At 42.9% G+C, this 23459-nt stretch overlaps 1 long non-coding RNA gene across 2 annotated transcripts; it reads left to right on the top strand.

Annotated features, from left to right (window-relative positions):
* Positions 1–5607: 5607 nt before the first annotated feature.
* LOC127313155 (uncharacterized) lies at positions 5608–22609 on the top strand. Of its 2 annotated transcripts, none has more exons than XR_011748636.1 (3): positions 5608–5688; positions 20657–20769; positions 22507–22609. It is a non-coding gene; the product is annotated as an uncharacterized lncRNA (long non-coding RNA). The 2 variants fall into 2 exon arrangements; XR_007858811.2 differs by lacking the exon at positions 5608–5688 and adding an exon at positions 20160–20489.
* The last annotated feature ends 850 nt before the right edge of the window (positions 22610–23459 follow it).

The raw sequence follows: 23459 nt of genomic DNA, 5'->3' as shown, positions 1-23459 counted from the left end.
GCTCTTGCTATACTGTCAGGCCGGTGGATAAGACCAGCCTCACCCCGTTTTTTGTCACTTCGATGCACTCGCAGCCGTCCAGATTGATCCCGGAGAGCGGCTCTTGGCCTCCCGCTTCCCAAATGTTCATGCCAGCCGTTGAGATTTCGGCTGAATCATCTGCATGGACGACCTCCACTTCGTCTCCATCCCACTGTATCAAGCATTGGTGCATCGGGGATGGAATGCAGCAGTTAGCGTGAATCCAATCTCTCCCTAGTAGGACAGCGTAGGTGCTTTTGCTGTCGACGATGAAGAATGACGTAGGGATGGTCTTTCGGCCTACAGTTAAATCCACGTTCAGAACGCCTTGCGCTTCTGATGCTTGGCCGTTGAAGTCGTTCAGAGTGACGTTGGTTTTGATCAGATCTGCGCTAGAGCGTCCCAAGCGACGTAGCATGGAGTATGGCATTATATTGACTACCGCTCCCGTGTCGACCAGCATCTTATTGACAGGCTGCCCATTGATATAACCTCTTAAGTACATGGCTTTCAGATGCCTGTAGCTCCTTTCTCGTGGTTTTTCAAAGATGACCTGTCGTGGGCCACAGTCAAGCTGTGCTATAGGCGCCTCTTCTGTTCCTGGAGCACAAAACTCCGATGGGAGAATGAACACCATGTTCGTGCCAGCCGATGTCTTATCATCGGCTTTCTTTTGTTTGGGGCGCCACTCTTTCTTCTGTGGACGACCCTCCTCGTCCAGAGTTTGCTGAATTTTCGCGGCCAGATCAGGCCGCGCTTTCCTTAACGCGTGTAGGTATCGTCTCTCGGCTTCCTCTACGCTACGTAGTCGCTGAACCCTACGCTTTTGAGAATGACTGAGTCCATCAGGGCACCACCTTGGCTGGTGGTATCTATCTTCTTCTTCATCGTCATCTTCTAACTCCTCGAGATCTTCCACCCGAGAGGACTCAGCTTGCTTGTTCCGAGATGGGAGAGGCCCTAGACGCTTGAACACTGACACGTCTCCTGCGTCCCTCTTTTTCTGTCTACACTGCGGCGGTTGCCGATTGTAGGCAATCGGCTCATCCCTGAATCCCAGCAATGCTTGAAGAAAGGACAATCCCAGTGTCTGTCCACGTCGTCCTGCTCTCTTGACTTTTCCTTGGCACGGAGCTCATATCTTTCGTCGTCTCGATCATACCGACGATGTCTCCTGTTATCCACACTAGACCGACGATCTTTTTCGTCGTCATCACCGGCGGTGGTCGTACTGACGCTCATACTTGTTGAGGAGGTGCTCGGAGAGAGGTCGCTGGTATCGCACTTTCCTCACTTGCTCCTCTGTGATGTAGCGCTTGTCATTACGTTGGGGCCGGTCGCATGGAACGGCCTCTTCTTCTTCCTTGCCACGGGAGCGGCTGCTCTCGTCTTTGTCCTTACCAGGGTGGTACACAGGTCCTACCATGTTGATGCTGAACGAGAAACCTGGCTGGCACCTCCCGGGATAAGTGCACTCCACCATGTTAACGACAGGGAAGGGGTGCGTGTCAACTTTCATGGCGTACTGGCTGAAAATTAGACGGCCTTGTTCTATCGCCATTTGGATCTGCTGACGCCACACCCTGCAGTCGCTGGTGGTATGGGTGAACGAGTTATGCCACTTGCAGTATGGCCTTCCGTTCATCTCTTGCACCGTAGGGATTTTATGACCTTCGGGTAACTTCAGCTGCTTCTCCTTGAGTAAGAGGTCGAAAATCTGCTCAGCTTTGCTTACGTCGAAGTCAAACCCTTTTGCAGGACCTTGTGGTTTAACCCATTTGCAGGACACGGGGTTTGCCCCCCGAGTCCATTCAGCCACGGCTACCTCCTGATCTCCCGCAGAGTCCTCATCTCCTTCCGTCTCAACCAGGATTACCGAGCGCTTGAACTTGTCCTGGTACAACTCTGGGTGGCGCTGTCGTTGCCTATTCGACGGTACCTCGGAGGAGGGATCCTCACGAGGGGGAAAGAAAGTAGGGGCCATAGGGCGGAGTGCACACGGGACGGTGGTACGCGATTTACCCAGCTTCGGAACACCTGCACGATGACAGGGCCTACTGCTGCTTGTCTGGAATTATCTGGGCGCTTTCGCGTTGTTACAATGAGTTGTGGTTGTGCCTCTAGGGCTCCCGGGATCCGGCTTATATAGGCGCACGGATCTAGGGTTTACATGGAGAATCCTAGCCGGAATACAAGTTACCTAACTACGGTACAATATCTTGCCGTGTACGTCAAGGATCCGCCTTCCTTCTAGGCTGTGCTGGATCCGGATACTTTATGGGCCTCCACGGATCCGGCCTCCTTCGTAGGTCGGTTAAGATCCGGCTCCTCGTTCCTGGGCTGGACTTCATCCTTCACGATCAACAGCAACTGGGCCGCCCGATGGGCCACATGCCACCATCACCGTCGGTGGGCCACCCGGGCTTGCCGGATCCAGGCCATGTCGTTGATATACCCATAAAGTATACCCACAACAGTAGCCCCCGAAGTTCTCCGAGATTCATCATTCCTCCGACTTCATTCAGCTCGGAAACGAAGAGAATCTTGAAGAGCTTCAAAACTTCTTACTTGATTCCGGGTTCATTCATTCGGAAATCCTTCGTCTTCAGATTAGGTATCGCAGCGGAGACTCCGCTTTTCCCGCGCACAACTTCCTTTTTTCTCGCGCTAAATTTTCGCAGATGCAAATCTTTAGCCGGAAATCTCGGGAGTGCATGGTTAAGTTACCTCCACATCGTTTTACCGCACTTGACCTAAGACACGTGTCATCCATCCAACGGTGCGACCGTTCCATTTCCACCGTTGGATCCGAATCCCGAATCTCCGCGCGTGGCCTATATATAACCCTCGCCCGCGGTAATTTCTCATTCTTTCACCTTCTCACCCACGTCATCTTCTTCCTCGCGCCGCACCGCCCGACAGATCTCATCTCCGGCGAACTTTGCCACGGTGAGCTTCACGCGCCGCCGGCTCAAGCCTCTCTGTAACACCCCAACTTTTGCAACCTTGATTAATTGTCCTTAATGCAAAAATCGGGGGAATTTTTTTTTTCTTTAAGCCAATTAGATGAATTGCCTTGATCTGTCTGTTAAGATGAATTGCTTTGATCTGTTGGTAGAAGTATTGTCTTGTTTTGCCTGTTGAGTTTTGTCTTGAGCTGCTTCAAAGAACAACACCTCTAGTGGTCAGACATACAACTCACCTAATAAAACACATGTGTGACTTAGGTAAAATTGTTTTCCTTTTTACTACATCAAACTCTTCTTCTGATGGTAACATGAGTGTGCCATCATGATCTTCCTCTTTGTGGTACAAGATAGCTCAATCATACTTAATTCAAAACTTGGGATCATCTACCCCTAGCTACATCCCTCTCTTATACCCACTCATCCTTGTTGGTTTTGAGGCCATGTCGACCATCTGTGTTGACAGGCTTAAAATGTCCATACTTTGGCAATTGATCTCTAAGCACCCACAACTGTTATTGTTGATCTCAGTGCATGGATCCCATCTATGAAACACCCTCTTCAACCTCCACGTCTTGCATGTCTCAATCAATCCTTGCAACTTATATATTCAACTTGATCTGGTATCCTATCCCATGTTCCAGCACCAGATCACTTCTTCCTCTTTTACCTCTTGTTTTTGTTTTCATCCAAGTTTATCTTCACAAAACCAAGAGTGGGAATGATGGATACATTTTGTAGCCATCATCTACCCTTGAGAACACTCCTCCTTAAATTAGTTTTTCCTCCTCAAAAACCCTATTGTTTTCCTTCTCTAGTTTTGATCACAAAACTGCTTCTAGTTTTATTAAATCTTTTCAAGATATTTCTTCAAGGAAAACAAGGAACTGAAATGGGTTTTGTTTTTCATCCCATTTCTACCAAGTACTGATTTCTAAAACATTATTTTCTATCTTGCTTTCTTTTTAGCAAAAGGCTTGTTTATGATACCTATACCATCTCTTGTTTTCCCTCTTGATTATTTTTACATTTGAGAAAAACTCTACTTTACTTGAGAAAGTAAGTAGAATATTTTGAACCCCTAGGTTCCAACTAGTTTTATCTCAACACTTTCAAATTTCATCCCACTTGAATTCATTCCCAATTGTCCCTAGACAATTGAGGTGTTTCAAATACTTCTCCAATAAGTTCTATTTCAAATGACAACTCTTGCACATCTTGTGTACATCTCTGATCTACCCCATAATGTTCCTTCATCCTCCAATTCTTGATCAAATGGATGATCATTTGATACTTTCCAACCACTCCCAATTAACCTCTTATTTGTAGAACAATTTATATTCTTTTCCATCATCACCTTGACCTCATGAATTCATAATTTATGTCACCATATTCATCATTGTGGGTATATGGTTACTTCTCTCATCATCTCTCTTAACCTTGCCCTATCATTGACTAAACCACCATCACCATCCCATCTACCTTGGCATGCTCATGCATTGTTGCATGTGGCCAATCCCAATCTTTTCAATTTTGAATTCAAATGAAAACTTCTATTCATCAACTCTACCTCGGGAATTATCTTCTTCATAAGTTGGTCTCAACCAAAGTGGTGGAGATTATTCTCACGGCACATGTTACCCTCATACTCCTTTCTATCTATATGTATCTACTCATATTTTTATTTTTATCAAAGTCACTCCTTCACATTATCTCCACAACACCATGCCATAGCCTATGCACATGGACATGGAAGTCTCTCACACATTGTTCACTTGTTCTTGGCAAAATTGGAGCCGACTATTGTGGTTGGCATGACAATTTCGGCCAGCCCACCCTCCTCACTTTCTTCTCTTGCAAGCATTGCCTCCCAACTACTCCAATCAATAAATGGGCAGCCACCTTCCTTGGCCAATGAAAAAGGAGGCAGCCACCCCTCTCCCTTTACAAATACCCCTAGCCGGCCACCCCCACTCTCATTTGCTTCATTTCTTCTCACCCTACACTCCCTCACACTCTCCTCCTCCACTCCCCACGAAAATGCTGCTCCTCTTAGCTCCATGGCCGGCCATGGCCATGGAAAGCCACCAAGATGAAGCTCCCCTCCTTCCTCAAGCTTCCCCTCACCATGAGAGCATCCATCTCACTCTCTTCTCCCCTAATCTTTGATGAATCCAGCCCTATTTCTCCTTCCTCCTCTCACTAGATTGGATCTTGATGCAGGTGCATGTTGGTCCAAGCATGGAGAAGGTTGAGCTATCCTCAGATCTGAAGTTCTTGAGCAAAGTTCGTCCAAAACCTTGCAGTAATTTCTGTATCTTGCTGTTTCAGATTCTGGTACGAACTTGTAAAATCCGCCAAATCTTGTGTGCAGATCCAAATCGAGAGATTCAAAGTTCCGCAGATAGGTATTGAAAATATCTACAACTTGGCGTTGATCTCATCATCAAATTCATTACGGATTTTGCATGGTAAATAAAGTTCTGTAAACATGCAGAATCACTGTTTGTTAGATTTCTTCCGTTTTACAAAACCTTTTTGAGCAAATGAAAGCCCTCTCCAGTACCTTCATTTTGGCGTTGGTTTGACTTCAAATGACCTCCTGGGATTGAAATGGTTCATAGATCAAGATCTGGTCAGATCTAACTTTGTCGAATTAAACCAGGAGCTTGGAAACGAATTTTTGAATGAAACCAATTGGGTAAGAACCACCTATTCAATAACTTTCATATGCAGCTGACCTCATATTTTTATGATTTATGTAAGATTATTGGTGAATTAAACTTGTTCTATGTGTTCTGCAGACATGGCTGTTAGCTTTTAAATCACCAAAAATCCATCTTTAATCCAAATTGAGTGATTCCAATTCTGTAGGATTACTGAATGCTTTCTTAATCATCTCAAACCAGTTTCAAACCATTATCTGTTGTGTAACTCCTTAGTTAAAGCAAATGGTACAGACATGCAGTAATCTTGTTAACCCATTTGTGAGAGTTTCAGGAACAATTTGAACCCAAATCCAATTGTGTGTGAATCTCTGTAACACCCCAAAATTTCAAAATAAAGAGAAAATGAATTCCCTTTTTCCAAAAATGAGAACCAACAAAAACTTTTCTTAAATAGAGTGCTATGCTTAGTGCTCATACATATTACTTGTGCTTTTGCCCTGATGAGTGTAGTATGCTTAGGTGATAAACCCTAAAACCCTAAAGTGATCAAGTGAAGATCACGAACCAAATAAAATTAAAAGAGAAAGAAATCAAATAAGAAAAAAACCCTAAACCCTAACCTTTTCAAAAATCATTTGGATCTATTTTGAGAAACCTAAAATAAAGGAAAAGCCATATGTGGGCCTATAGCCTTAATATGTAAATCTTGAACCCTACCTTTTCTTATTTTGCTAAATAGTGGTGAACCATTGCAAAACTTATTAAACCCTAAACCACATACCTCTTGTCATCAATCCTTGAGAAATAAAATAAAAAGGAAAAATCTTATTTAAGAAAGAGGCATATCTGCCTATGGCTATTTTGTAAAACTTTACCCTGGGCCTTCTACTTTCTTTAGAGGATTGGAAAACCTTCTTAAACCTTATCTAGAACTTCTCCAACCCAATCCAAAGTGAAACAAAAGATGGTAAAAAGAAAGTAATAGTGCCATAGAGGCATATGAGAGCAAAATATCAAATTTGTGAAATTGAGGATCTTGACCCTAAGACTTGAAATTGAATGGTTGGATCACTCCTATATACCATTTCAACTCTCAACAACATCAATTGGGTCAAGCCTAGCCAAATTAAAAACCAAATGCCACATATGCATAGAGGCATATGTGACACATAGCCATTTTCACCAATTCTTGTCCTATGCACTTCTACCCTAACCAAATGGTGTGAAACCATCTCTGAACCTAATCTAACCCTAAAGTGACCCTCAACCTTGCTCAAGTCAAGCAAGGGGAGCACCTTACAAGAATAAGAAAAATTGACCTGTCACCTCTCATGTGTTTTGGCCAACTTTGCAAATCTTTGAGCAAGACCATTTGAAATGGTTTCAAGGGTTTGGAAATGTTTCTAAACTAATAAGAATCACCTTAGAGTCAAGAAAGGTCAAATCAAATGGAGAGAAATCAAATAGTGAGATAACTCCATTTTCACTCACATACACATAGGGCCAAATTATCAAATATTGACCTAGCCACCTCCATGGTCTCAAAATGGTTTGAACCTTTCACCTAACTCAAATTAACCTCAAATAAACCTCACTCTTGTCAAAATGAAGCAAAGAGGAATAAAAGAATAAAAGCTAGAAAATCCCAAAACCCTTACATATGGTGTATGCCATTTTTATAAATCTTGACCCTAGACCATTTCGGCCTTCACCCTTAGTTGAACAATGTTACTACACACTGATTACAACTATTGGAATCCAAGAAACCCAATTCAAATGTTTTTCAAACTCAAATTTGGCTCACATACAATAATGGTCAAATCTGCCATTTATATTCTGGTCACTACTTTGAGCCTCTCTATTTCAAGTTTTTCAAACTAAACTTTCCCAACTCTTTGCATGTCATCCAAGAGCACATCAAGGTGAACAACTTTGGTAAAGACCACCATGCCAAAATCATCTTTGATCAATAGCTAGGTTCATCCAAAGTTGGGACTTTTTATTATGATCAACAATCTCACTTTGTCACTTTTTGCTTTTCCTTGGTTTTCTAAATTCCACCACCACACATGTTTGGCTCTGGTCTTTTGCAACTCATTCAAATACCCCATTCTCAAATTTTCGAATCAATTGAATCCAACCAAATTTGGTGAAAAATTGAGGAATTACAAATAGGGAACTATACCAACACTATTTGAAATAGTGTTTGCCTAACCCTAAACCCTTCACCACTTGGTGCCTACATGTCCCCTGGTCCCCTCCAACTCATCCTTGCACAGCACCCCTAGGAGGACAGCTGGCCATGGCCACACTCTAGCCATGCCGGCCATGCCGTGCCCCCTCCCTTCTCCTTCACCTCCAGCCCTGGCCCTGGTGTCCACGAGCACCACCTCACCACCCTAGCCACGCCTAGCACCGCCACGGCCACGGACGCCGTCGACAACGTCCGCACAACGCGCGCCCAAAACGGCCAGGACGCCGCTCGCGTCACAAGTATGCACGCGAGGACAGACCCTGGCCACGTGCGACGCCGACGAACGCCGCCTCCCCTGGACCCCCATGCTGCACGTTGAGCTTCACCGCCACACCCTGCGCCCGCCAGACACGCGCCATTGCTCGCGCAAGCACCGCCACCGTCGACATCATCGCCGGAATCCCGCGCCCGTGTCGCCAGAGCTCGACGTCGCGCGCGCCAACCAGACCGTCCCCCACCTCGCCTTCACGCGCTCTAGCTCCGCCTAGCCGTCGCCTACAAGATGCGCCCCCTAGTTTGCCTCTTCGCGCCTCAGAATGCCGTCGCCATTGTCGACCTTCCCCGCACCCTCGGCCTCTCCTCGCTGCTATATAAGGAGCACCCCTCCCTTCAAATTGAGCACGCCTCTCGACTCCCCTCTCCTCCCTGAGTAGCCTAGCCACCTCGCCTCGCCGCAGTGCCCACCAGAGCCGCCCAATCGCTATCTCACCGCCGCTCTCCGCCGCCGAAGCTCGCCGGAGAAGGAGGCCGCCCCAGGAAACGCCACTGCTACCAGGAGGTTCCTCGTCATCAACAACGTCGCTGCGCACCCCTTCGACGATCGCCGGAGCTCCAGCTCGCCGCCGACCCCCGACCTCCGCCGTGCTAGCGCCTCTCTCGCATCGTCGACGACGACGAACCCCAGCCACTTGATCTGCTTCTAATCCGACGGCGCACGTTGAACGGTACCGTTTCGGTAAGCATCGCCCACTGACGGGTGGGTCCCCCTGTCAGCTGGCCCGCTGCGCCGGACGCACTGCTGGGCCGGCCCAACTCTGCCCCTGGCTCTTTCAAATCCTTTGGCCCGTTTAATTTCCCGCCGGCCCATTTTTCAAATCTGGTTAGATAAATTTGGTATAAATTTAAATACTGAACCGGTTTTAGAAATTCAATAGTTTCAAATCTACTGAACCAAAATTGATGAATTTTATATATTTGGAAAGCTAGTGAAATTATCTATCAAATGCCACTGGTCCCATCTCAAAATTATTTGTAGAATTAATGTAGAAAAATAAACAAGACAGGGACTTTTCTGCCTTAGAATAATTCTTAAAAATCAACCAAAATATATATTGAGTCAATTCCAACTCCAATAGCTCACTTTTGACTTACACTAATTGTTTATGCAATAAAATGGTGTGGTCACTTTGCATGATCATGCCCAAGTTTAAGTAGTGGATAATATGGCTAGTTAACTAGTTGATATTGTCCAGAACTATTAAGTAATTCTTATGAAGTCTTATACTTCATTTAAATCTTGTCTCACATGAATTCATGTGATGTTTGGACCCCTGGCCAAACTCACTTATATGAATTATTTAGAGATTTAAATCATTTGTAGTGTTATTAAATGGTATGAGGTACTCTACCTCATTTAAATCAATTTCTCAAATGATGATGAATGGTTGACTTGAGTCAACATGATTTCATGTATGATTGTTTGAGAAATTTAATCTTAAGAATATTTCCATGGGAGAAAAGTATCTCTCAAACACTAGATGGAAACTATCATTTACCTATGTAAGGAGAGGAAATTATTTTCCTCAAGCAACCCAACCAATGCACCCCAATTGTAATATTTGTGTGAATAAAATAATTGGTGTGAGTACAAGTAATGTTAGGATCACCAATGAATAGTTGATAATATTAAATCACCTCAATGATAGTTGTTAACCTAGTTACAACTATGTGTTAAATCATATGAGAGGTTTTCCTCTCATTTAAATCTTGGTCTCAAGTATTTCAACATGAGGTATGGACCATAGTCTATATAATCTCATGTTGAGTATTTGGTGACATTAAATCACTACCATGTTAGTATTAAATTGTATGAGGTATGGAACCTCATTTAAATCATTTTCTTAAATGATGAGTATGAAGAGGTTGACTTTGGTCAACCTAGGTCATATTTTGTTCATGAGAGAAATTAAACCTTAATAAGATAATGAGAGGAAATTATTGTTCTCTTAAATAAGAGGAACACATCCACCCACTTAATAGTAGTGGGTGATGCTAGTTAAGTTGTGTAAAGCTTGTGTGTGCTTAGTTTAGTATGTAAATTTGGTATGATGATTGTATACTCCGTATTCGTATTTTAGGCGCTAGTACCAAGGAGTATCCAGAAGAGGAGGACTTCTACCAAGAGGGAGGAGAAGAAAACTTAGACCCTCACTTCATACCAAGGCAAGCTAAAATACTATGCAAGCCAATACCAATGCAAGTTATAATGTTGCAAGCTGAGATTATTGCAAGCTATTACCCATGCAAGCTAATATTCTTGCGAAGTGAAAAGCCCCTTGGGGCAAGGCACCATGATTCTTATCTTTTCTTATACGAACCCATCCCAAGTTTTTTACTTTACAAGTTTACTGGTTTTTTCTAAATGAGTTACTTTTATAGTTAACTTTGGTCAAGTAAAGAAGTTTACTAGAGTAGTCAAGTTAGCAAGCTATTACCAATGCAAGCTAGACCTTTGCAAGTTGACCCCAATGCAAGATAATAATCTTGCAACTTGCAAAGTTCACTATGAGCAAGGCATTACCTTATTTACTTTATGCTTATGATCCTATCTTCCCGCTTTACTTTACAAGCTTTATTTACTTTTGTTTTATCAAAGTACTTTTTGATTCATGATTCACTTGGTTAGTATTGGATTAGTACAAGAGTATCAAAGTTAGCCTAAAAGCAAAGCAAAATACTTAGCCCCCCTCATACATAGATGCTAGTGCTAATTTGAAAGTGACTACTCCATTTGGGAACTTGGGATTTGAAATGATTTTGAAAACCTTGGAATGATGAGTCATTCTATTGAAAGATTTTGAAGGTGAATATGACTGGTGAATGACTTGGTGAATTTTACAAAAAAAACACTGATGGTTGGGTTCGGATGCGATACCATTCCAATTTTACCGGTACCCCCACAATACCTGAATCTGGGTAGGGCTTAACTGGAAGTTTGTGTGTCTTAGTATGGGTTCCCTCTAAACAAGCGTCATCGGGGTTATGCCGAAAGCTGCCTCTACCACAATAAAAATGATATAATATGATGCGAAATGAGGTGAATGTCCGGCCCAAGCCCTGTGCAGTTCCCAGGCTGACTGTCTGTCTTCACTGGGAGGCCAAGCTCATGGGGAGAGGTGCCTATACTAGGGTATGTAAATGAAAGGTTATGATTGGTAGTTCGCGTACTGCGTACGATAAATCAGGGCCAGTTACCCCTGACGAGCTATTGCAATTGTTGTGGCACAAGTGTACAACCTCTGCAGAGTTAAACCTATTCGAATAGCCGCATCCTCGGTTATGGACAGTTGGAAAGGCCATACTGTTCCGTCATCAGAACTTTTTGAAAAACTATGAATGGTGAAGGGTGACTTGTGGATTTGAACTTGAAAGGTGACATTGACTTGGAATCACAACGGAATTGGGGGAATGACACTAAGGTTCCCACTTGAGTTAGTTAGCACAGAAAGAGTTGTTTACAAAAAAGTTTGTGAAATAAAATTGGCTTTATGCAAAATAAACTAGAGCTTAGCACCCCTTACTAGAATTGTTAGCACTTTCATTAGTATTAGTTTGCGAGTACTTTAAAGTACTCACGGCTGTGTCCTTGGCTATTCAAATGGCCAGACTATGAAGCAGAACAGCAGTATGAAGAGGACGACCAGCAGGACGCCCACGACAACTAGGAAATCTTCCGACGTCAGACGTTGGCATGTGGACTAGAGAGTCCCTTCTATTTATGCTTCCGCTATGAAACTATGAACTTTGTGTATATTGATCAATAGATCAACTATTTGTGTAATATGGATCATGTGATCTCTATTTGTAAGACGACTATGGTATGTAATGAATGATGACTTATGATATTCAACTGTTATGTCTCGCAACAACAATATTCCTGGGATTGCGATGTATGGCATAACAGGCATCTGGACTTAAAAATCTGGGTGTTGACAAGTTGGTATCAGAGCCATTGTTTGACCTTAGGAGACCCTAGTTAGAATGGACGTCTGAAAAACTTAGTTTCAAAAACAAATGAAGTGGATATTTGTGAAAACTTGTTCTTACCCGTATCCTTGAAATCCTTTTCCAAAAAGATGAGAAATCTATACTCTACGTTCTGGGCAAGCTTACATAAAATTTTGCACACTTGACTACGTCTCTAATTTACTCCTCTTTGCTCACAGATGACGTACCAATGGGAGTCCTATCAGCTTGGTCCCGAAGGCGACCTAAAGTTCGAAAAGGAGTTGAAGCAACTAGTGGAATATCTGGGAAAATCCGTATCCCGAATTCTTCGGAATACCCCTCAAAGCTCAGTTAGGAGAACCACCTCGGTGGGACGTTTCTACTGATCTACGAAGGAAGCTTGATGCCCCGGTATGGGAAACCATATGGTTTTCGGTAACGGGAAACACTTGGAAGGAAGGACTAGTCAAAGCTATGCAAGAAGCAATTTCCCGTCTGTGTGGACAAAATGAGGACAAGATCAAGAACACTCGTTTCATCTACTACCCAAGACATGACTCCATGGGAAAACCGATGACCGTGCCCCCACCCCCGGAGATGAACCCCTATGAAGCACCTCAGGACTTCGGGCAGTACAAAACCCGCAGGGATTTGGACAACGCCCTCGCCTCTCGCCAGGCACCTCACCCGTGAAGAAGAAGAATCCACCTGGAAGAGTAGTATCACCCCAGCACTTAAGTAGGAGTGAGTTGTATCAGGATCCCCTTGTATCGTAGAGCGAATGAATGGTTCTTCAAACCAACGGTGTGTTAGATTTGTAATGTGTGATGTTTGGTATGAATAAAAAAATGTTGCTGGTTTTTACCCCCGCAACACTACTCAAGTTTTCAAATTTTGAACTTTTGAACTTTAACTCAAACAAACCATAGAAATTTCCCTCTTATCTTATGATCTACCCCATTGTTCAGATGGCCCCTCCTACCCGCAACAACTCCCGTGCCCAGGCCAACCAGGTGCACATTGAGCACGCCAAGATGACTGACACCATCAACATCCTTGCAATGGAGCGCAAGGAACTTCGCCATCAACACGCCAAGTAGGACTACCTCATTGCTCGCCTCCGCGTGAAGATAGCATCACTGGAGCAGCTCATTCCAATCCCCAACCATGCCCCCAGAGGCAAGTCCAATGTGACTTGCTATGAATGTGGTGTTACGGGTCATTACTCTAACAAGTGCCTGATGAAAGCTGCCAACAATGCCCCAAGGACTGGAAGCAATGCTGTACCCATTGCACAAAAAGACAAGTCAACGGTAACCTGCTATGAATGTGGAACTGTGGGTCATTACTCCAATGAATGCCCCAAGAAGCTTGCCAAGACTGCCCCCAACCCTGTTGCACCTGCTCAGCAACGGCGCCGTATCGCAACTAGAAGAAAGTTTGCTCCAAACTACCCGAACAACCGCAACGGTCGCTACTACAACATGACGGCCACCGAAGCGCAAGAAGCACCTCAGAATATGCCAAGTATGTTCCCTGTTAAATCCTATCACCCAATCTCTCTTAGGAACCTAACCCTTCTTAAAATCTCGGGACGAGATTTGTTTAAGGGGGAAGGGTTTGTAACACCCCAAAATTTCAAAATAAAGAGAAAATGAATTCCCTTTTTCCAAAAATGAGAACCAACAAAAACTTTTCTTAAATAGAGTGCTATGCTTAGTGCTCATACATATTACTTGTGCTTTTGCCCTGATGAGTGTAGTATGCTTAGGTGATAAACCCTAAAACCCTAAAGTGATCAAGTGAAGATCACGAACCAAATAAAATTAAAAGAGAAAGAAATCAAATAAGAAAAAAACCCTAAACCCTAACCTTTTCAAAAATCATTTGGATCTATTTTGAGAAACCTAAAATAAAGGAAAAGCCATATGTGGGCCTATAGCCTTAATATGTAAATCTTGAACCCTACCTTTTCTTATTTTGCTAAATAGTGGTAAACCATTGCAAAACTTATTAAACCCTAAACCACATACCTCTTGTCATCAATCCTTGAGAAATAAAATAAAAAGGAAAAATCTTATTTAAGAAAGAGGCATATCTGCCTATGGCTATTTTGTAAAACTTTACCCTGGGCCTTCTACTTTCTTTAGAGGATTGGAAAACCTTCTTAAACCTTATCTAGAACTTCTCCAACCCAATCCAAAGTGAAACAAAAGATGGTAAAAAGAAAGTAATAGTGCCATAGAGGCATATGAGAGCAAAATATCAAATTTGTGAAATTGAGGATCTTGACCCTAAGACTTGAAATTGAATGGTTGGATCACTCCTATATACCATTTCAACTCTCAACAACATCAATTGGGTCAAGCCTAGCCAAATTAAAAACCAAATGCCACATATGCATAGAGGCATATGTGACACATAGCCATTTTCACCAATTCTTGTCCTATGCACTTCTACCCTAACCAAATGGTGTGAAACCATCTCTGAACCTAATCTAACCCTAAAGTGACCCTCAACCTTGCTCAAGTCAAGCAAGGGGAGCACCTTACAAGAATAAGAAAAATTGACCTGTCACCTCTCATGTGTTTTGGCCAACTTTGCAAATCTTTGAGCAAGACCATTTGAAATGGTTTCAAGGGTTTGGAAATGTTTCTAAACTAATAAGAATCACCTTAGAGTCAAGAAAGGTCAAATCAAATGGAGAGAAATCAAATAGTGAGATAACTCCATTTTCACTCACATACACATAGGGCCAAATTATCAAATATTGACCTAGCCACCTCCATGGTCTCAAAATGGTTTGAACCTTTCACCTAACTCAAATTAACCTCAAATAAACCTCACTCTTGTCAAAATGAAGCAAAGAGGAATAAAAGAATAAAAGCTAGAAAATCCCAAAACCACTTACATATGGTGTATGCCATTTTTATAAATCTTGACCCTAGACCATTTCGGCCTTCACCCTTAGTTGAACAATGTTACTACACACTGATTACAACTATTGGAATCCAAGAAACCCAATTCAAATGTTTTTCAAACTCAAATTTGGCTCACATACAATAATGGTCAAATCTGCCATTTATATTCTGGTCACTACTTTGAGCCTCTCTATTTCAAGTTTTTCAAACTAAACTTTCCCAACTCTTTGCATGTCATCCAAGAGCACATCAAGGTGAACAACTTTGGTAAAGACCACCATGCCAAAATCATCTTTGATCAATAGCTAGGTTCATCCAAAGTTGGGACTTTTTATTATGATCAACAATCTCACTTTGTCACTTTTTGCTTTTCCTTGGTTTTCTAAATTCCACCACCACACATGTTTGGCTCTGGTCTTTTGCAACTCATTCAAATACCCCATTCTCAAATTTTCGAATCAATTGAATCCAACCAAATTTGGTGAAAAATTGAGGAATTACAAATAGGGAACTATACCAACACTATTTGAAATAGTGTTTGCCTAACCCTAAACCCTTCACCACTTGGTGCCTACATGTCCCCTGGTCCCCTCCAACTCATCCTTGCACAGCACCCCTAGGAGGACAGCTGGCCATGGCCACACTCTAGCCATGCCGGCCATGCCATGCCCCCTCCCTTCTCCTTCACCTCCAGCCCTGGCCCTGGTGTCCACGAGCACCACCTCACCACCCTAGCCACGCCTAGCACCGCCACGGCCACGGACGCCGTCGACAACGTCCGCACAACGCGCGCCCAAAACGGCCAGGACGCCACTCGCGTCGCAAGTATGCACGCGAGGACAGACCCTGGCCACGTGCGACGCCGACGAACGCCGCCTCCCCTGGACCCCCATGCTGCACGTTGAGCTTCACCGCCACACCCTGCGCCCGCCAGACACGCGCCATTGCTCGCACAAGCACCGCCGCCATCGACATCATCGCCGGAATCCCGCGCCCGTGTCGCCAGAGCTCGACGTCGCGCGCGCCAACCAGACCGTCCCCCACCTCGCCTTCACGCGCTCTAGCTCCGCCTAGCCGTCGCCTACAAGATGCGCCCCCTAGTTTGCCTCTTCGCGCCTCAGAACGCCGTCGCCATTGTCGACCTTCCCCGCACCCTCGGCCTCTCCTCGCTGCTATATAAGGAGCACCCCTCCCTTCAAATTGAGCACGCCTCTCGACTCCCCTCTCCTCCCTGAGTAGCCTAGCCACCTCGCCTCGCCGCAGTGCCCACCAGAGCCGCCCAATCGCTATCTCACCGCCGCTCTCCGCCGCCGAAGCTCGCTAGAGAAGGAGGCCGCCCCAGGAAACGCCACTGCTACCAGGAGGTTCCTCGTCATCAACAACGTCGCTGCGCACCCCTTCGACGATCGCCGGAGCTCCAGCTCGCCGCCGACCCCCGACCTCCGCCGTGCCAGCGCCTCTCTCGCATCGTCGACGACGACGAACCCCAGCCACTTGATCTGCTTCTAATCCGACGGCGCACGTTGAACGGTACCGTTTCGGTAAGCATCGCCCACTGACGGGTGGGTCCCCCTGTCAGCTGGCCCGCTGCGCCGGACGCACTGCTGGGCCGGCCCAACTCTGCCCCTGGCTCTTTCAAATCCTTTGGCCCGTTTAATTTCCCGCCGGCCCATTTTTCAAATCTGGTTAGATAAATTTGGTATAAATTTAAATACTGAACCGGTTTTAGAAATTCAATAGTTTCAAATCTACTGAACCAAAATTGATGAATTTTATATATTTGGAAAGCTAGTGAAATTATCTATCAAATGCCACTAGTCCCATCTCAAAATTATTTGTAGAATTAATGTAACAAAATAAACAAGACAGGGACTTTTCTGCCTTAGAATAATTCTTAAAAATCAACCAAAATAGATATTGAGTCAATTCCAACTCCAATAGCTCACTTTTGACTTACACTAATTGTTTATGCAATAAAATGGTGTGGTCACTTTGCATGATCATGCCCAAGTTTAAGTAGTGGATAATATGGCTAGTTAACTAGTTGATATTGTCCAGAACTATTAAGTAATTCTTATGAAGTCTTATACTTCATTTAAATCTTGTCTCACATGAATTCATGTGATGTTTGGACCCCTGGCCAAACTCACTTATATGAATTATTTAGAGATTTAAATCATTTGTAGTGTTATTAAATGGTATGAGGTACTCTACCTCATTTAAATCAATTTCTCAAATGATGATGAATGGTTGACTTGAGTCAACATGATTTCATGTATGATTGTTTGAGAAATTTAATCTTAAGAAGATTTCCATGGGAGAAAAGTATCTCTCAAACACTAGATGGAAACTATCATTTACCTATGTAAGGAGAGGAAATTATTTTCCTCAAGCAACCCAACCAATGCACCCCAATTGTAATATTTGTGTGAATAAAATAATTGGTGTGAGTACAAGTAATGTTAGGATCACCAATGAATAGTTGATAATGTTAAATCACCTCAATGATAGTTGTTAACCTAGTTACAACTATGTGTTAAATCATATGAGAGGTTTCCCTCTCATTTAAATCTTGGTCTCAAGTATTTCAACATGAGGTATGGACCATGGTCTATATAATCTCATGTTGAGTATTTGGTGACATTAAATCACTACCATGTTAGTATTAAATTGTATGAGGTATGGAACCTCATTTAAATCATTTTCTTAAATGATGAGTATGAAGAGGTTGACTTTGGTCAACCTAGGTCATATTTTGTTCATGAGAGAAATTAAACCTTAATAAGATAATGAGAGGAAATTATTGTTCTCTTAAATAAGAGGAACACATCCACCCACTTAATAGTAGTGGGTGATGCTAGTTAAGTTGTGTAAAGCTTGTGTGTGCTTAGTTTAGTATGTAAATTTGGTATGATGATTGTATACTCCGTATTCGTATTTTAGGCGCTAGTACCAAGGAGTATCCAGAAGAGGAGGACTTCTACCAAGAGGGAGGAGAAGAAAACTTAGACCCTCACTTCATACCAAGGCAAGCTAAAATACTATGCAAGCCAATACCAATGCAAGTTATAATGTTGCAAGCTGAGATTATTGCAAGCTATTACCCATGCAAGCTAATATTCTTGCGAAGTGCAAAGCCCCTTGGGGCAAGGCACAATGATTCTTATCTTTTCTTATACGAACCCATCCCAAGTTTTTACTTTACAAGTTTACTGGTTTTTTCTAAATGAGTTACTTTTATAGTTAACTTTGGTCAAGTAAAGAAGTTTACTAGAGTAGTCAAGTTAGCAAGCTATTACCAATGCAAGCTAGACCTTTGCAAGTTGACCCCAATGCAAGATAATAATCTTGCAACTTGCAAAGTTCACTATGAGCAAGGCATTACCTTATTTACTTTATGCTTATGATCCTATCTTCCCGCTTTACTTTACAAGCTTTATTTACTTTTGTTTTATCAAAGTACTTTTTGATTCATGATTCACTTGGTTAGTATTGGATTAGTACAAGAGTATCAAAGTTAGCCTAAAAGCAAAGCAAAATACTTAGCCCCCCTCATACATAGATGCTAGTGCTAATTTGAAAGTGACTACTCCATTTGGGAACTTGGGATTTGAAATGATTTTGAAAACCTTGGAATGATGAGTCATTCTATTGAAAGATTTTGAAGGTGAATATGACTGGTGAATGACTTGGTGAATTTTACAAAAAAAAACACTGATGGTTGGGTTCGGATGCGATACCATTCCAATTTTACCGGTACCCCCACAATACCTGAATCTGGGTAGGGCTTAACTGGAAGTTTGTGTGTCTTAGTATGGGTTCCCTCTAAACAAGCGTCATCGGGGTTATGCCGAAAGCTGCCTCTACCACAATAAAAATGATATAATATGATGCGAAATGAGGTGAATGTCCGGCCCAAGCCCTGTGCAGTTCCCTGTGCCGACTGCCTTCTGCCTTCACTGGGAGGCCAAGCTCATGGGGAGAGGTGCCTATACTAGGGTATGTAAATGAAAGGTTATGATTGGTAGTTCGCGTACTGCGTACGATAAATCAGGGCCAGTTACCCCTGACGAGCTATTGCAATTGTTGTGGCACAAGTGTACAACCTCTGCAGAGTTAAACCTATTCGAATAGCCGCGTCCTCGGTTATGGACAGTTGGAAAGGCCATACTGTTCCGTCATCAGAACTTTTTGAAAAACTATGAATGGTGAAGGGTGACTTGTGGATTTGAACTTGAAAGGTGACATTGACTTGGAATCACAACGGAATTGGGGGAATGACACTAAGGTTCCCACTTGAGTTAGTTAGCACAGAAAGAGTTGTTTACAAAAAAGTTTGTGAAATAAAATTGGCTTTATGCAAAATAAACTAGAGCTTAGCACCCCTTACTAGAATTGTTAGCACTTTCATTAGTATTAGTTTGCGAGTACTTTAAAGTACTCACGGCTGTGTCCCTGGCTATTCAAATGGCCGGACTATGAAGCAGAACAGCAGTATGAAGAGGACGACCAGCAGGACGCCCACGACAACTAGGAAATCTTCTGACGTCAGACGTTGGCCTGTGGACTAGAGAGTCCCTTCTATTTACGCTTCCGCTATGAAACTATGAACTTTGTGTATATTGATCAATAGATCAACTATTTGTGTAATATGGATCATGTGATCTCTATTTGTAAGACGACTATGGTATGTAATGAATGATGACTTATGATATTCAACTGTTATGTCTCGCAACAACAATATTCCTGGGATTGCGATGTATGGCATAACAGGCATCTGGACTTAAAAATCTGGGTGTTGACAATCTCTGTTTAAATATATTTCGAATGCAAGTGGACTCATATTTTTAGGATTTTTCTACGATTTATGGCTTACAGATCTTGTTTTCTGTACAGTCAGATTCAAAGAAATTCCTAAAATTGTAGGTTTAATATTTTTGGGTGATTCCAACTGGGTTAGTCTTGTATTAGTACTGGCTATATAGGAAAAATATTATTAGTCTCTGTTAATACATATTTGTTGCTGTTAGTAATGTTTATGTGTGACATGCTTTGTTGAAGCAAAACTTTTCGGTTTATTTAAAACCCTTGACCAACTCTTTTTAGTAGAGATGGGCAACCTTTGTTTTATGCTTGCAAAACAAAACCTCTGCAATTTAACTTTAGCTCTTTTGTTTTGCTTAAGTCTTCAAATGGTGGGGCATATCATTTGCTCCTATTCTTGTGTAGTGTTATGTAAGCTTCTTAAAATAGGGAGAATGATTGCCCGCTTTTCCAAAAATGTTTCAAATTATAATGTGAATGTTTTTGTTGCCAAACTAATGCACTTGTCATCTTTATGATGTTATCTACCAGGGGATATTTGGTTTATACCATGGTGATAACCAATAGAGGCAATTGCTAAGTTGTGATGCACTCATACCTTTACTAGGTAATTAAATGGGGTTTTCTAAATTAAAACTCTTAAAAATTGTTTTGTGGTGTCTATAGGTCTTTAGTATGTTATACCTTGGCTGCATGGTTAGTTGTTGATTGTTGAATGTTGTCTTGTTGATGCAATGTGATTGATTGTGTTCCTTTTATATTTTCCGGCGATAGATGCGAACAATTCCGGAGAAGAAGAAGAAGTGGAATCGGATGAGAAGATTATTTATATTGTTGGAATTCTTATATTGATGGAGTTGAAGAAGTACAGGGACAAATAAGCCAAGGCAAGCCATCTTTTGACCTCTGATTTGGTGTCTAGTTGGATGTCATTTGTTGATGTCCAAAGCACCTTGGTTCTATGTGTGTTGTTCTCCTTATTATTGTCATATATGTATGGTTGCTAGTGGAGTACTCCCTAGTGGTGATACTCCACTATTGTCTTTGTGATTATGGGATGCATGGTATCATGGCCGTGCTATTCCTCTTGGTTATCTTGTATGCTCGACTTGAGCATGTTCCATCTCAAGATAATGACTTACACTACAACCACCACTTTTGTAGTATAGAGGTATCAATGTCATGATCTTGGTGTATTCTCAACTTGAGAGGAGTATGCCGTGTACCCATTGGAGAGTATGTTGGATAGTGATAATCCACTATCTAAGTTGTATATTTAGCACCACAAATCTGAAAGTATAATCCTCCTTGTGTGGTCATAGTACATGCTTACCTTAAGCAAGTATGATCCACTCCATTACTCCTTTTCACACCATCTATGGCGTGATGACTCTCATCTCGGCCGTAGTGCAATAGTAGTTCAACTCATGAAACTTTAGGTTGGGAACCCCTCAAGGCTTACCTTGTTGTAAATGTTTTATGAAAACCTTGGGTGAGTTGGACTTACCCAAGTGTGTGTTTATGAAAGGAAAGGATCTTGGCAAAGATGGTTGGAAAGAAAATCTTGTTTTCGAAAACTTTGGCGCCTAAGTATTCACCCGTGACAATTAACCCGCGCAACCACATTACCCTGGAGTGGGACGGGGCTTAGCATGTAGTTTGTTCTTCTTAACATGGGACACCGCACAACTATATAAGGGTAAGGTTACCCCTGAATCTGGATTGTCGTTGGTGGAGACAATAGTATAACGGGAGGCCTTCGGGGCTGACCCGTCCGGAAGACACTATGGGTCTCCTGGCTTGGCGGTGGAGCCACGCTCAAAGTGAGGTGAGCTGCCACGGTGCCGGGGAGGTACATACTCCATAGGGTAGGATCCCGTGCTAAGACGAATAGGCGAAAGGCTATGTCCGAGTTTTTGTCATGGCATAGTTGATATGCGGGGATGATGCCCACATGATGAACTCGCGGATCTTGTGGGGAAAGTGTGCAAACTCTGCAGAGTCAAATCTATTAGAATAGCCGTGTCCGCGGTCATGGACGGTTGGAATGGCTGTTGCTTAGCCTGATGAGTTTTGTTTTACAAAATTGTTTGACAAAGGAAAGGAAAGAACTTGTTTTGAAGTACCGGAAGGGTACGGGAAAGGATGTGTCGACCATATGGAGATGGTCGGGAAGGATAAATAAAATTGGGTTACCCCATCCTAGTGTTTTATGTTGTGGAACTCTTTTGAAGTAACTTCTTCAACAAAGATATAGAGATGTCATAGGATATCTTTTAGATTATCTTCTTCAACAAAGATATAGAGATGTCATAGGAACTCTTTTGAAGTATCTTCTTCAACAAAGATATAGAGATGTCATATGATCTTCTTAGTGTCCCCTTCAACTGTGATGTTGGGATGCTACATCCACAAGAGAAACTATTACTCTTTCATATGCTATATCCACAAGAGAAACTACTTCTCTTCTTCATGCTATTTCCACTGGAGAAATTAGCTCTTCCCTCTTGTCATCTTAGATTAGCATTTGTTATCTTGCACTCTTGCAAAGTACCTTCTTGATGGTTTGCGAGTACAATTCCAAATGTACTCACGGCTTTGTCCCTGGCTATTTACTTGGCCAGACTTGGAGGAACACGATGGATGAAGAAGGAGTTGACGACGTCTATGCGAGCTAGGAACGTCTTCCCAGTCAGTTGCCTGTAGGGTTATGGCAGATGACTTGGGTACTGCTTATTTCTTGAAGTGATGATGCTACTCTGATGTGTAGTTAGGCCCTTCGAGGCTATTATGTAAGTATCGGTCATGTGACCATGTTGTAATTTTCTTATTCCGCTTTGTAATGGATGGTGTAATTTGATATCAGTTCGGTTATGTGTTCACGGCGCACTGATCATGGGATCGTGAACTGTATACATAACAGGGAATTTCGGACAGCTAGTCCGGGGTCCCCACAGAGCTGGTATCAGAGCTATCCTGACTGTAGGAGACCTTAGTTAGCATGGACGTTAGTTAGGAAACAAGTACTTGGGAAAAACTATTTACGAAATAAATTCTTTCTTTAGTCGGAAGCATAGCTTCTACTACTCTTATTTCTTCAAAACTTCTAAATTCTCATCTCTCCGCTTTATAAAAAGGTTTGAAAATTCTTGCTCTACTGTCTCAACCACTTCAAACCTACATGTTGGACGATGTCCCCAACTCAGACCGGAGACTCGACGTCGAAGATGGATCAACCTTTTATGAAGTCTCACGTATCCCCAACGACAACTATTGAAGATCGGACGCCGACTTGGTCCTGCACATAAAGGGATATTAAGATCATGTCTTTGGTTATCACCAAAGTCTGTCAAAGATCTGACCTTGTTCCTCCGTGGACTTGCACCTTTTTGCAGTCGTCTGGAATCAAGTCCTCAGTTTCTTGACTAGTAATTTTTAGGCCAGCCACGAGAAGATATTGACTTCGGGAGCACCTCAACAGCTACCTCTTCGAAGACCTCATGTTTCCGGGATGTCGAGACTAGAAGTTCTACACAGATTTCTCCTCCGCTTCAACATCAACGACTCAACACCCGGC

Source organism: Lolium perenne, chromosome 7, assembly GCF_019359855.2.
Source record: "Lolium perenne isolate Kyuss_39 chromosome 7, Kyuss_2.0, whole genome shotgun sequence".
NCBI lineage: Eukaryota > Viridiplantae > Streptophyta > Magnoliopsida > Poales > Poaceae > Lolium > Lolium perenne.
Note: the sequence above shows the minus strand (reverse complement) of the source record. Positions and strands in the feature narration are given on the sequence as shown.